At 37.2% G+C, this 12,877-nt stretch overlaps 1 protein-coding gene and 1 long non-coding RNA gene across 4 annotated transcripts in view; one reads left to right on the top strand and one right to left on the bottom strand.

Annotated features, from left to right (window-relative positions):
• Positions 1-12,877, bottom strand: part of LOC143174703 (uncharacterized) — a 94,800-nt gene that overhangs the window by 18,422 nt on the left and 63,501 nt on the right. The window contains exon 2 of one of the 3 annotated variants that reach the window (XR_012998926.1): positions 5,808-6,033. The exons of the other annotated variants lie outside the window; for them this stretch is intronic. This is a non-coding gene — a long non-coding RNA (uncharacterized LOC143174703). Of the gene's footprint in view, positions 1-5,807; positions 6,034-12,877 lie in introns of those variants that run through there. 3 annotated transcript variants of the gene reach the window in all.
• dmrt99B (doublesex-Mab related 99B) overlaps positions 1-12,877 on the top strand; it is a 35,230-nt gene that overhangs the window by 16,187 nt on the left and 6,166 nt on the right. The gene's annotated exons all lie outside the window — the stretch shown is intronic.

Raw genomic sequence — 12,877 nt, 5'->3', positions numbered from 1 at the left:
TTTTGGGGATGCTTTTGCTTCGGTTTCTTTTTTGGTCGGCGTGATTCTTCGTTGTTTGTTGAATATGATTGAAAACACGGGTATTGTATTGGTTTTATCCGAAAGTAATTTATTGGAAGTTTTGTGCTCTTAATACTAAACGTACTCGCACATAATATCAACGTACATGTACCTATTCTAATCGTAACCGGTTAAATAACTGGTTGTAGAATAAAGGTAATCAAAATAAACGATAGATTTTTTAGTGGAAACAAAAACGAAAGGAAAGGTGAAAATTGTATAGCTGATTAATCAAACAATAGAAGGGCTGATATAAAGTTAAGTGGACGGAAGAAAATCAAATAAAATTTTAAAACTGGTCATTTGACCGTTCGCAGTACGTTTAGTGTTAATTAACACGTGCTAGCTTTAGTGGACTTTATATAGGCTAAGGTCATTTCAATTTCGGTGTTCGCAGGTAACAATTAATTCTATTCGCTACCAACTGATGATTGGTTAATGACTTTCGTGGTGATCTATTTCTACACTGTTATTTAACACTAGAACTACAAAGCGTTTAACATAATTAATATGTAATTCTTATATAAATTGTAAAAATGGATTTTTTTCAATTTCTTCATATATTTACTGTAGTATTCAAGTAAAACTATTTATTTTTAAAACCATTTCGAATCTTTAACATTCTTAAGATATCAGTAATTGTGAGAAAACTGAATCCGTCAGTTTGACGGGCGCGAAATGTGCAAAATGACATGAATCCTCTAACATCCAGTATTATAAGTCACATTATCATGAATTTAATTCTATATAGTTTTAATCTTTTGAATTTATTATGCACTTTAACCCTTGGAGCACTGCATTTTAGTACTGTCTATTTTTGCAGCTCATTAAAACTGTTACTATCCGCAAATGTTTTAATGTTTAATTTGTATTCAATAAAATCAGGAAGTTAAAAGACAATAACGGTATTTAATTATTCGTACATAGAAAAAGTGTAATAAAATATCAAAAGAGGGATAGAATAATTTGAATCTACACAATAAACAGTTATTCAAGGTAATATAAATATACGCAATGGAAAAAAATACTTTTTGAACACGTAAATGGATACCGCGTAAATCGAGGCTTCGGTGTGCTTCTATTTCGTTCTCTGATGAACGCTTTGGATGTAGTTCGGTGAGGTTGGATTTCACCGAGGATCTTTTCTTCGGGGATAGAGTTTCGACTTTTTCCTTTTTCTTCATTTGCGGTGGTCTGTTTTTATTTGCTCTTTTATGCTTTTTTGTTCCGAGTCTGAAACTCACCCTTTCTTCTATTGAGTCTAGCGAGATTCAATTACTCGTTTATTCTTTTTCCGAGCCTGTTCTTTCATGTTCCTTCTAGTTCTGTCTGTGTTTTCTTTATATTATGTACTTTGCAGTGTCTTCTCACTGTTCTGTATTTATTTCGGCTCTCGTTCCACGAGTTTCGAGTTTCCTTCCCCGCTGTTTCTCACCCCTGCTTTCAATCTTGCCATCTTGTTCCCCCTTATTCCATTTTGCTCAATTCTTTTACACGTCTTATTAATTATTTATGACAAATTCTATGTCTGTTTTTTGTACATATTTCTGTTCTATTCTATTTCACTTTGAACCAACTCTCTTATTCCACACTCGCAATCATGTCTTTATTTTTATCTTATATCTACTTTGAATTTCTTCTTTTACATTATGTTTCCTTTTTATTAAACTTTTTAGATACTTGTCTTTAATTTTTTCATGGTTCCGACTTATTTTTCCTTTCTCCCGCAAATCTTCGATTTTTCTACTTTGAATACCTCCACCCTTCTTCTATTTCAAATATCTCTCACCTTCATTTTTTCGCTACAATCTTTCCTATCCTTAGTTCCATCACACGCTATCCTTTCTCCCTTCTTCATCAAACTTCCCATTAAGAATTCCCAACATATCCTCCCCCTTTTTAACACATTACGGACTAATACTTGCATTGCCAACTTTACCCAGTAGCATATTTTGTACTCCACTCTAAATGACAACAATGAAAACCCAAGAACTTATGATTGCAAGCTCTAGAACAGAAAACACGAGAATTCCCGTGATCCACCCATAATCTCTTAAAATTCGTCTCTAATTCCACCTTCTTTTAAACAACCCATCCCTTCTTCATACTTCAAGTTTCATTTCCCTCTATCCATCTTACATACTCCAATTTCTTCGCATTTCCTTCTTATCTTTCGTTTTTCCCTTAAAAACGCCTTATCTCCCGACAATCCTCCACCGTCCCTCCGCTCCCTCCGCAACGGTCCACCCGGATTCAACCCTTATTTCCCTCCGCCATTTCACAGCCCTCCGTTCCTCCAACCCCTCGAGCCGTCCCCTCTTTCCACAAGCCTCTTTTCGGGTTTTGTCTTCGCCCGCTTTCCTCACGCTCTCAATACTTTTCTTTTCTCCGTCCCTAGCGTCGATTTCCTGCGTCATTTTTTCCCTTCTTCTCGTCCGTCCTCTCCACCTCTTGCCTTTTTCATCGCGGCGCAGCTGATCCGGCGGCCGATGCTATTTTCCGGGCGTATCGATACGTAATAATGAGAGTCCTTTTTTTCCCTCTCTTTCCCTCTCTAACGGCGCCGCGTGCACATCGGAGCGCACCGATTGCAGCGGAGCAGCACCGTGATATCCCTCTCCTCCACGCCGCCGGTAACTGCGGATATTTCGCAGCGGCCCTCTCGGGGTGGCGCGCTTTTTCACCGACGTCGTCGCATCAGATTAATTAATCTCACGGCGATCGGGCCTGGAATGTTTTTCCGCGGAGCCGGCGCCGATTGACGCCGAGAAAGAAATGAGGAGGTCGAGGGGGGGAGGGGGTGCATTTCAGCGCGCCCGAGGCCTCGGTGTAATGCGAATCTTTGCATCGACGGATGAGAACCGGGAATTATGTAGGAGCGGATGGCGGCAGCATTCTGGTTCTGTTAGTTTTTTGATGGATCTCTCACGTTGTACGCCATATTCTGCTTTTACACGATTTTGATTGAATACGAATTATTTTTCTCTTTTCACTTTGTTGGATTTCAATCAAACAGTCTGCTTTTTTATAGGTATAGTACCTATATTTTTGACGCGTTAATATTATTTATTAAGAATTTAATTTTGCTTGAACGTTCTTGTAGTATGTAAGAAAATAAACAACTTTTTTGTTGTCTTTAAATTCTACAAATTACTTGGTGAATAAGTTTGAGTTAGAAGCATTTATTTCAGTGCAAATACTGACGCTGATATGAAACTGTTAAGTTAACAAGAAAATTTCTCATTGTTCTGATTTTTCAGAAATTAAATACATCCATGGAAATGTGTAGAAGTACACGCTGTTTGAATATTAGAAAAATACTGGACGCATAAATATACGAATATTCTTCTTCTTCTTATTATTATTATATAGTTTTCTTTTACATATCCTGCGAAAGAAGTTTTTTATTCTTCCGCGTATGTATTCATACCATAATCTTAATTAAAGAAAACTTTCGTCAATTTAACAGTCATTCCTGTGTGTCATCACACTACACTATTAGGTCTATCGGAAAGTTCTATTCGATGTCATCTCAAGTTTCCAAAGATGACTCATTCTACAGAAAGGGAATCCGCAAATTACCATCATGCTAGGAAGAGATCATTAGTAACGATGAAAATTATATTATTCAGTAAATATTAATAAACACACTGAAAACATATTACCTTCTTTTAATTCAAAAACAGACACAATTTATCGGCAGACCCAATATTATTTAAACGTACATTTCAACTGATTATTCAAAGACTAAAAAACAACGAGAAGAAGAACATTTTCAAATATCCTTGATACTTATTTAAAAACATTTTTACACGTAGTTTCAACGACTTTCTTCTATCCAACCTTTCTTCAAGTGGGACGCATCCACCACGTGAAAAGTGAATTTCTTTATATGCTTGTCGTAGTAATATAAAAGTAATTCGGAACGTAAAAGGAAGTACAGTTTTCACCGCACTTCATCGTGGCATTCAACCGCGAAAGGGTTAAGGTTCGAATCCTCCATTTACTTGACCATCGAAGTGTCTTCCGTGAATGAATGGACGATCCACCACGATTTCGCTATTATTTCGCGGCGCGAGTTCCTGTAACCAGGAGAAAGGACCTCTCTCCCCCTTTCTCTCTCTTTCTCTTTATCTCTGGCGCGCCGCGTCGGCGTCGGCGTCGGTTCGCTCGAAGTCGCAAACAGCCGGTTATTTTACGATCTTCCGAACAATAGGAAATGATAATTCATAGTGGGTGCTTTCTACGACCCCTGCGTTAGCCTGGGGGTCCGAGAGGCCACCAGCCAGCGATATGGGGTTGCAAACGGATAAACCAACGCTGCTTGTGAGAACTGTAACGCCTGAAATGGTTATTTATTGCGAGAATTCCGCTGTTCAACCCCTTTTACCTTCTTTGACGGAATAGACAATAACGCTGTGTCATCGATTTCCTCCCTTTTTCTCCACCCCTTTTTTTCACGGTGTTATTTGGAAGATGACGGGGATAGCTTAGGAGTCATAAAAAATTATTCTTATAACTAACTTAATAAGAAAAATCATCATTTTTAAATCAAGTATCATTATTATCATTTTAAAATGTTTAGTATTTTAAATAATAATTATACACCTATAATTTGAATACTTGATTTTTGATGAATTATTTAGATACGTAAGGGAAAGTAGGGTCTAAAGGAACAGTAATCTTTTTCATAGATAAAGAGCTCGTATCGAGTGGATATCGCATGACATGGTTTTAATAAGTCCTCGATGAAGTTTGAGATAGACTGCAAGGCGGGGTATGTTTGTTAAGACGTAAGAACGGGAAATTCCTTTATTACTTTATTGTTCGAGACCTCAGGTCAGCTGATTACCAAATGTTCAGGTAACCGGGTACTCGCGTCGACAGTGCATCAAGGACCATTGTCGCAGGTAGTCTTAGAGTGTGTCGACTGTCCTATTACCAGCTTTTTTAACACTTAACGAATGAACCAACTAAATTTACGTTTTACGTCTGTTAAAACTTTACTGTGCAGTTTTGCTTTTTGGATAGTATTTTTTAGTAATTTCGTATTTTTTAAACCACTCAACCGATAAAGACAGAGAAAAACCAACTCGTCCATTAAGTGTTAACGTTTCCTTAACGAACGAAACGCTGCCGGACGAAATGATAGAAATTCTATGAAACACATAGCTATTTAAAAAATACAATTCTAAGCCCCGGTGTACGTAACGATGTTTGAAGCATTTTTTTTTATCTTCCGATTAAAAAATTGAACAAGATAACTACAATACTGCATTCTACGTTCCTTAAGCTGTACTTTTGACACTTAAGTTATTTCTTTATCTCATGTCAAACTAAATTTTAAATGCTTTTCTACTTAAATGATTTCTTTGCTATGTGCTTTGTTTATAATTCTAATTGGTTATGTGTAATCGTATTGATGTATAGCAAATAAGAATCGAAGATAAGACAAAAACTGACCAATTAGATCACACCAGTGCAGAAAAAGCAGATGATGCATTTACTTGTGACTTTTGTTCATAAAATCATATATATTTATAGTTTATTTATATCACCTAACAATTAAATATATTCAGTTAACAATTTTGATTTAGTAGAAATAAAGGTTTTGTATTTTTATATGATTTTACATCAGTATTCCGGTTTACCTTATCATTTTTACAAAATGAATACTTATTGGGTAAAGTTTTAAAAAGTTGTTTAGCCAATATGATTAATATTCTTATTTCTATCCGATTTGCCCCATGATCCGATTTTCTTCAGCCTAGCCTATATATTCTTTCTGGGAAGAAAAAGTCCTTTTTCTGATTACCATCTCTACTGAGTTGTTTTTTGGGCCCGTTCTCTTCTCTTCTCGTTGTCTTCTTTCTTTGGGGATGCTTTCTCTTCATTTTCTTCTATAACTGGTTGTTATTCTTCGTTGTTTGTTGAAAATGATTGAAAACACAGGTACTGTACTGTTACCTAAAACTAATTTATTGGAAGTTTTATGCTCTTAATTAACACGTGTTATCTTTAGTGGACTACATGTAGACTAATTGTAACATGATCGCAATCTAGGTATTCACGGGCATTCATTCATTGTATTCGCTACCAACTAATAGTAAGGTAATGACCTTGCGGTTTATTTTTACACTGTTATTTAACACTAGAACTACCAAGCGTTTAATACGATTAATATGTAGTCCTTATCAAATTTATAACGATAGATCTTTTTTTAAAAGGCAAAGTGGTACCAATTTCTTCAACGATGAATTACTTATTTTTCAAATGTAATTCTACTTCGTTTTAGTTTATTGTTAGAATATATTACAGGCGCATTTGCCCTGCCTTTATACACTTCATTGTTTGATCTTATTGCGCGCACAGTGAGAGATTTTTTAAACTAAATTCCTCAGTTAACAGATTAATATATTCATTGTACTATTCAAGTGAAAATCATTTCGAATATTCAACACTTTTGAGGTATGAATAATTACGAAGTAAGAAAGCTGAGACCAGTCGTTCGGGCGGATGTGGTAGTTCCAGTATTAAGTGTTAAGAAAGGATGTTGTATCGAGGTTGGCGGAGGGTCGCGGGGCGTCGGCTGAGCCTAAGCCTAATTTATAGGGATGTTTCGTGTCCTCCACAGTTGCCCTGCAGCCTGTGTCCTATTACTCCTATTCTCTATTATGCAGCGCCGCCGTAGGCCGGAAGCTCCCGATATCTATATGCCATTCTAAATTATTCGGCATTGTCCTCGCATGATTCCATTGTCCGCGTCTGTCTCCACCGTACGGTGATACGCGCCGCGGCGGCGGGTTAGGGCGTAGACCTACAACAACGCGGCCCGTGTGCACACGCTCCAGCCCCGTGCCGGTGTGTATCTGCTTCGAGTGCGTCTTGTCATCGGTCAAGAGTGGCTGCCCGAACTTGTACCGCCGGCGACGTCTAATTAATCCTGCATCCTCGTCGTAAGAATACACACCTACGCGCGACGCGTATGTTTGCCGAAATCCTGCGCTGAGTGACAAGTCGACGCGAACTGTTTCGATGGGAAATCTTTTACTTTGGAATGAATATAATGGTAGATGGAACTTCGTGTCGATTTGGACGAGGGAAAGAAAAATAATTAAAATTTATAGAAAAATTAAAGGAGTAAGGAAGAATGGGAGTTAGGAATCCTACGAAAAGAATAACAATTGAATATGTGTTACAATAAAAGATGTATTGAAGAAATGCGAAAAGATGATAAAAGTAGTGTTCACATTTTCATAAAGAAATTAAATACTAAATCAAGTCAAATAACTGATTATAATGGAAAGTCTTATGGAAAATATAAATAGAAGGAAAGATAAAAATTGCAATAACCTGTCATCTGACCGGTTCAAGTACGTTTAGTGTTAACGTATTCTTATCAGGACAGTTTCAGTGAAACAAAAATGAAAGAAAAATGCAGTAAAACTCCATTTATGTCAACAAGTCAAGAAATAGTTTATATAATCAAATAGTTCCTATAATAGAGTCTTGCCAAATTTCCACGCTATCTTATTAGTTTCAGTAATAGACGCTAGAATTTAAAAAACTGAGATCTAAACTTAAATGTATTAATTATAAGCGATGTGTCGTATGTTCGACTTATAAAAATAGTAATAACGTGGTATCAATAATTTATTCAGATTCAATTGATAATACATAAAATTGGTAACACTTTATTAATAATATAACATTATTTTATTCATGAACGTCGTACACGTTCATATAATTGCATTCGTCATTGGATCTCAATTCAGAGTTCATCCTGTTTGGATCTTACAGTGAGTCTATTCCAATAAGGGCAGTACAGATAAATGGAATCGCATTGTATAAACTTTTAATTTTTGAGTTTTAGGAATTTACTATCTAATTACTTAGAGCCAAAAAGAAATAACTTATCGAGCAAGTCAAAAGATTGACAATAGAAAACTATTCTCGTACACACGGTTGCTCGAGTATCTATCAATATTAAGGTTCTCGTTGCCTCAAATCTGTTTCACGAGCGATTCGCCAACCTGGAACGGATAATCCGGGTTCGTTTCTTTTTGTGTTCGAGAGATCGCGCCTCTTTAATCAATAGAGTGGGGAAAAAGGTGTAAAAACGGAGACCATTGTGATAGGCTACGCCCCGAAACGACGGACAACGACAGGCAGAAGGAAAAAGGAAAAGGAAAGGGAACACAGTATCACGATCGGAGATATGTACTACGCGTGTTTTTTTTTCTTTTCTCTCCTCGCCCGTGTGTCCCATATTGGAATTGGATCTTGTATTTCAAGAAGGGTGCGTGCGATTTATTGTGATCTCTCCCTTCTCCATTTCTTTGGGCACGCACCGCCAAAATGAGAGCTAACTTCTCTATGGTGTAACGTGTCCCGGTATGTGTATTCTCAGATGAGAGAGAGAGAGAAAGAGAGAGAAAAGAAAAAGGAATGGTGAGTTAATAAAACACGTTTCGATGTCGAAAAACCAGGCGCCATCCCCTCTATGTAACGTTAGAGGATTTATTAAGAGTCTCAGACCTGGACGGAATCCCTTAGTGATATTGTGAACGAGTATACTTTGAAGAACGTACAAATGGCGGATGGCAAGCTTAGTCTCGGTTTCTGTTGAATTGTGAGTGAACAAGATTGTGATGTTTCACAAATGGAACTGTTTGTGGTTTTAAAACAGCGAAATTATATTTTTCTATTTATATTATACTCTTTATATAGTGCAACATTTATTTTCAGTGATAAAATTCTTGTTTTGGTTCTATCTATTTATAGCACATACGATGTCCGTTTTAAAGTTATCTAAGCAGTTTTTATTGTACGACATTAAACGCATTGAATTTCGTTCAAGTAATCTGTAAAGGGTAAAAAACAGATACAAAGGTCACTTAAAAAAAATAAAAATATTTTCGAGAATTTTTACCGTACCTAAGTCGGAAATGCAGTTTATACAATAGGTTCCTTTTTATTATTACTATTTAACCCTCCGCTGACAATATGATTTTTCACCAGCAATATGAATCTTCGACAAGCATTTTATAGTTCATATTGCCAACGACAGATTAATATTCAGAATAAATGCTGACTTGTAGTAATACTTAATTTCCTTTTGTTCTTAATAAATTAATAACGATAAAATAATTCTAATGAATGTAAACTTCCAGTTCAAAAACTACATCAAAAACTACATTACCATAACTTTGAAAAACTCTTTGCTAGCCCCTTTTTCAATCCTTTTTTTAATAAATATTCCTTCGCTGTGTCATAATAACGATTATGTGATTACATATTTAAAACTAAAAACTGCAAATAAATAATTGAATTATTCAAACAACAAGACATCGACATGTAGTTTTCTTCTCTTCTGATAGTCAAGCTCTCGATACGTAATTAAGTTTCTTATGAATAAGATATTATAATTATCTTATATATAAAGTATCGTTACATAGAAATTCGACAATTGCTCGTCTGCAAAGAATTAATCCACAGCTATTTCTCAGTCTCCCATAAAAATCGCGAACTGCCAACCGCTCACCGCAAGAATCAGAAATCGGGTTACGCCAACCATCTTAGCGGTGAGAGGTCGCGCGGGGCTAGACGAAAAAAGGAGCAACGCGGCAATTAACCCAAACACCCCGAGACACTTGTTATAGTTGCTGGGGATGAACGAACCCCCCGTTTTAGAGTGGCACTCGAAAGCGAACCTTGTTATCAGAAGCGTGCGCGTCAAGACTGAACCCACGAACAGGAAGCGTCCTGGGGTAAGAGGCGGAGAAAGACGCTGGGAATTGGGGAGTCGCAGAACGTCAGGGTGGAAGCTACATTTCCTCCCTCCCTCCCCCTCTCTTTCGCTAATAAACGGCCGGTTAAACTTTTTAACGAGCGGTCAGCCGGAGCAGAGTTTCTTGAGCGGGCAACGCACCCCACGGAACGGATTCTTTCACGCAATGGCCGACGGGGCTGAATGGCCCCGCCACGTGCATACGCCTCCGCACGTTATAACCGCACACTCGAAATCCAAGAACGCGGCTGTGTGCACGCGTACGTGTGGCCTCTCGCAATTATTTCTAACAACCTCGAGAGAGAAGCGGGCACACTGGCGTTTCATTTCTTCTTCGTGTTCTTTTTTTTCTTCTTTGGCCGATCGAGTCGGACGGACTCACCTGTCTAGGGATAGCTTAGTGGGGGGTGGGAGTGGCGGACGGAATTACCTCTGACCGATTCGGAAATCTTTTGGCGAAAGTTACTGTGCTATTCGCAGTAATTCTGGGCTAGCGAAGTGTTGGATGGTTGAAACGCGGAAATTGGTGGTACCGGCGGCTGCTGGGATGAGAGGTTCGCGCGGGAACGAGTGAATGAATGAATCGGAAAGATTTTGGGATGTGGGATGCTGAATGCTGAATATATTAAGCTTTTCGCGGTTTGTATAGGTAAGCTGAATTCTGCCAAATGTGAATATTTTGTATGGATAAGTTGAATTCTTGTGAATATTTTTGTTTATTCCTTGAAAGGTGAATTTTATTGAACAGTTTAGACAGTATTTGGCATGGATAAAATAAGGCGGACTAAAGCGTTTATGCTATATGTTGTTTTGGGTATTCTCCCTTTTTTAATGGACTTTGGAAGAGTTAAATATAATTATTAAAAAAGAAATTAAGTTTCTTTTTTAAATTAATCTGTAACTATTTGATATTCGAAATGTAGGTATCTAATATTTTAATATAAGACCGTAATATAAAGGAATAAGATAGTTTCTTTGTAACAGTCGCATTTAACGTGTTGAAGAAAATTCTTTTATGTAGTGAAACAAAATGTGAAACTAAATGTTTAGCAAAATAAAAATGAATGGACGTTGGACTACTGATACACATAAAATGAAGAATATATGATTGAAAGATAATAATAAAATCACAAACGATCGAATTTTTTCTAGTGAATAGTAGGATACATAAAAACTTCATTTAATACGCTATCGAGAAATTTAAAGTTTCTTCGCATAATCAGTTCTAGCTTTGCATCTTCGAATACCACATTGAAAAAGATGCAGAACCTAATGCGGCTGACCACGGAGCATTTCAAGTTTCTTCGGTCGTCGTTACCAGGCCGCTCGAAACTTGTATTTCTACGGGGACGATTGGGTTCAAGCGAAACGGAAAACCGAGAGCCGGTTCGTTTATTTCTTGCGCGAGAGTCGTTACCGGCCTCGTTACCGGGGATATTTGGAAAATATTGGAACTCGGAAACTATTATCGGCGGGTTTCTTCCGTGCCTTTCCGACTATTCGCTTTTTCCAACGTTTCGCGGGGACAAATGACAGAAAACATGACTACCTACCGAAAGATGGAATTTGTTTGCAGAAAAAAGTACTAACTTAGCAAAAACACTAAAATCTACTGTAAAATTTTCACTATAAGACTTTAAATAGGTAGCTCTATTTACAAATAAAATAATAATTTTCTAATACTTAGTATGACTTTCTATACAAAATGATATTTTTCTTAATGAAATATTTTCACCGTTAACCACTTCATACATGGTTGTTACATATTTATCAGTCCCTGTTCCGAAATATTAATAATTTTTCATTCTAAAACTACATCGAAGTTACTTAATTCAAATGTAGTTTAATGTTTTATTCCTTCATTTTAAATTGCTATTTGTAATAAAATTTCCCGAAAACGTACTAAATGATAAATAAATAACTTGAATCTATTCGATATAAGTTGAAATAGACAGAATAGTCGTTATAATCTGTTAACATTTTAGCCACCGCCCGTAATCGAGGCAACCATTTATAATTAACAATATGATTTTCTTTAAGACGTAGGAGTGTTTTACATAGCAAGCTCTGTAGCATTAAAATCAAAATGTAAAGGAATCTCCTTATATCGTTCTGATTTCTTGTTTCAAATCAAACTATTTTTAACAGATTACACATTGTTAATACAAAAACTACCAAGTAAGCAGAATGACATGTTTCCAACTTTTTATAAAATTAATACATTTCTTGAGGTTCGAAGGGTCTCCTAATCTTGTGCCTGGGCAAATACGTAAATTTAATTTAAAATCTTTCGCAAAAACCCCTTCATAATTTAAATACTTACAAAATAACAATTCTGAAGTGGGTCAATTTGACCCGTCCAATAGTTTCAGTGTTAAACATTTGTAATTGAAAAACCAATTGCTTGCCGTAGATAAAATGTTAAATCTCTACATAATTAGATGATTCATTTACAGCTTTCAAATGCAGACAAAGCACGAAAAAGCCATTATCACGGCATTCGTCCACAAACGGTTAAAAATCATCTAAACCCAGGGAAATAATCTTCTGACAAGTTGAGCAAGAAAAGAAATAATCGAAATTGCAATCATCCGTTTGAAAACCCACCCCCGTGAGGTTTTACCCTTCTCGAGGACGCCGTGAACACGCACTTCGTTATAGCAAGACTCGACCGGAGGGTGTACACACGGGGAGGATCAGCCGCGTAGCTGTTTGCACGCAGCCCACCCCTGTTTGCGGATGCGCGTCGTGTGAGGGGGTGGAGAGCTGGTGGCGAGGGTCGTCCGGGAACAATGATATTTTAATAACTGTCTCATAATCCGTCCAGCCGCGTACGCCAGACGCAAGAGACGAAGTCTCTGGAATTTCCTACGCGTTACATTAACACCGCTCGGCCGATATTGCATTCCATCCACCCACCCTCCGGAAGAAGCGTCTGTCGATTCTCGTTAATATTGTTGCCGCGTAAATTAAGCATGAGACGAGCACGGAAAACGGTCTGCAGCTCACGGAAGTAGACGAGGAACA

This window comes from Nomia melanderi, chromosome 7 (assembly GCF_051020985.1).
Source record: "Nomia melanderi isolate GNS246 chromosome 7, iyNomMela1, whole genome shotgun sequence".
Classification (NCBI taxonomy): domain Eukaryota; kingdom Metazoa; phylum Arthropoda; class Insecta; order Hymenoptera; family Halictidae; genus Nomia; species Nomia melanderi.
This window is presented reverse-complemented; position numbering and strand designations above follow the sequence as displayed.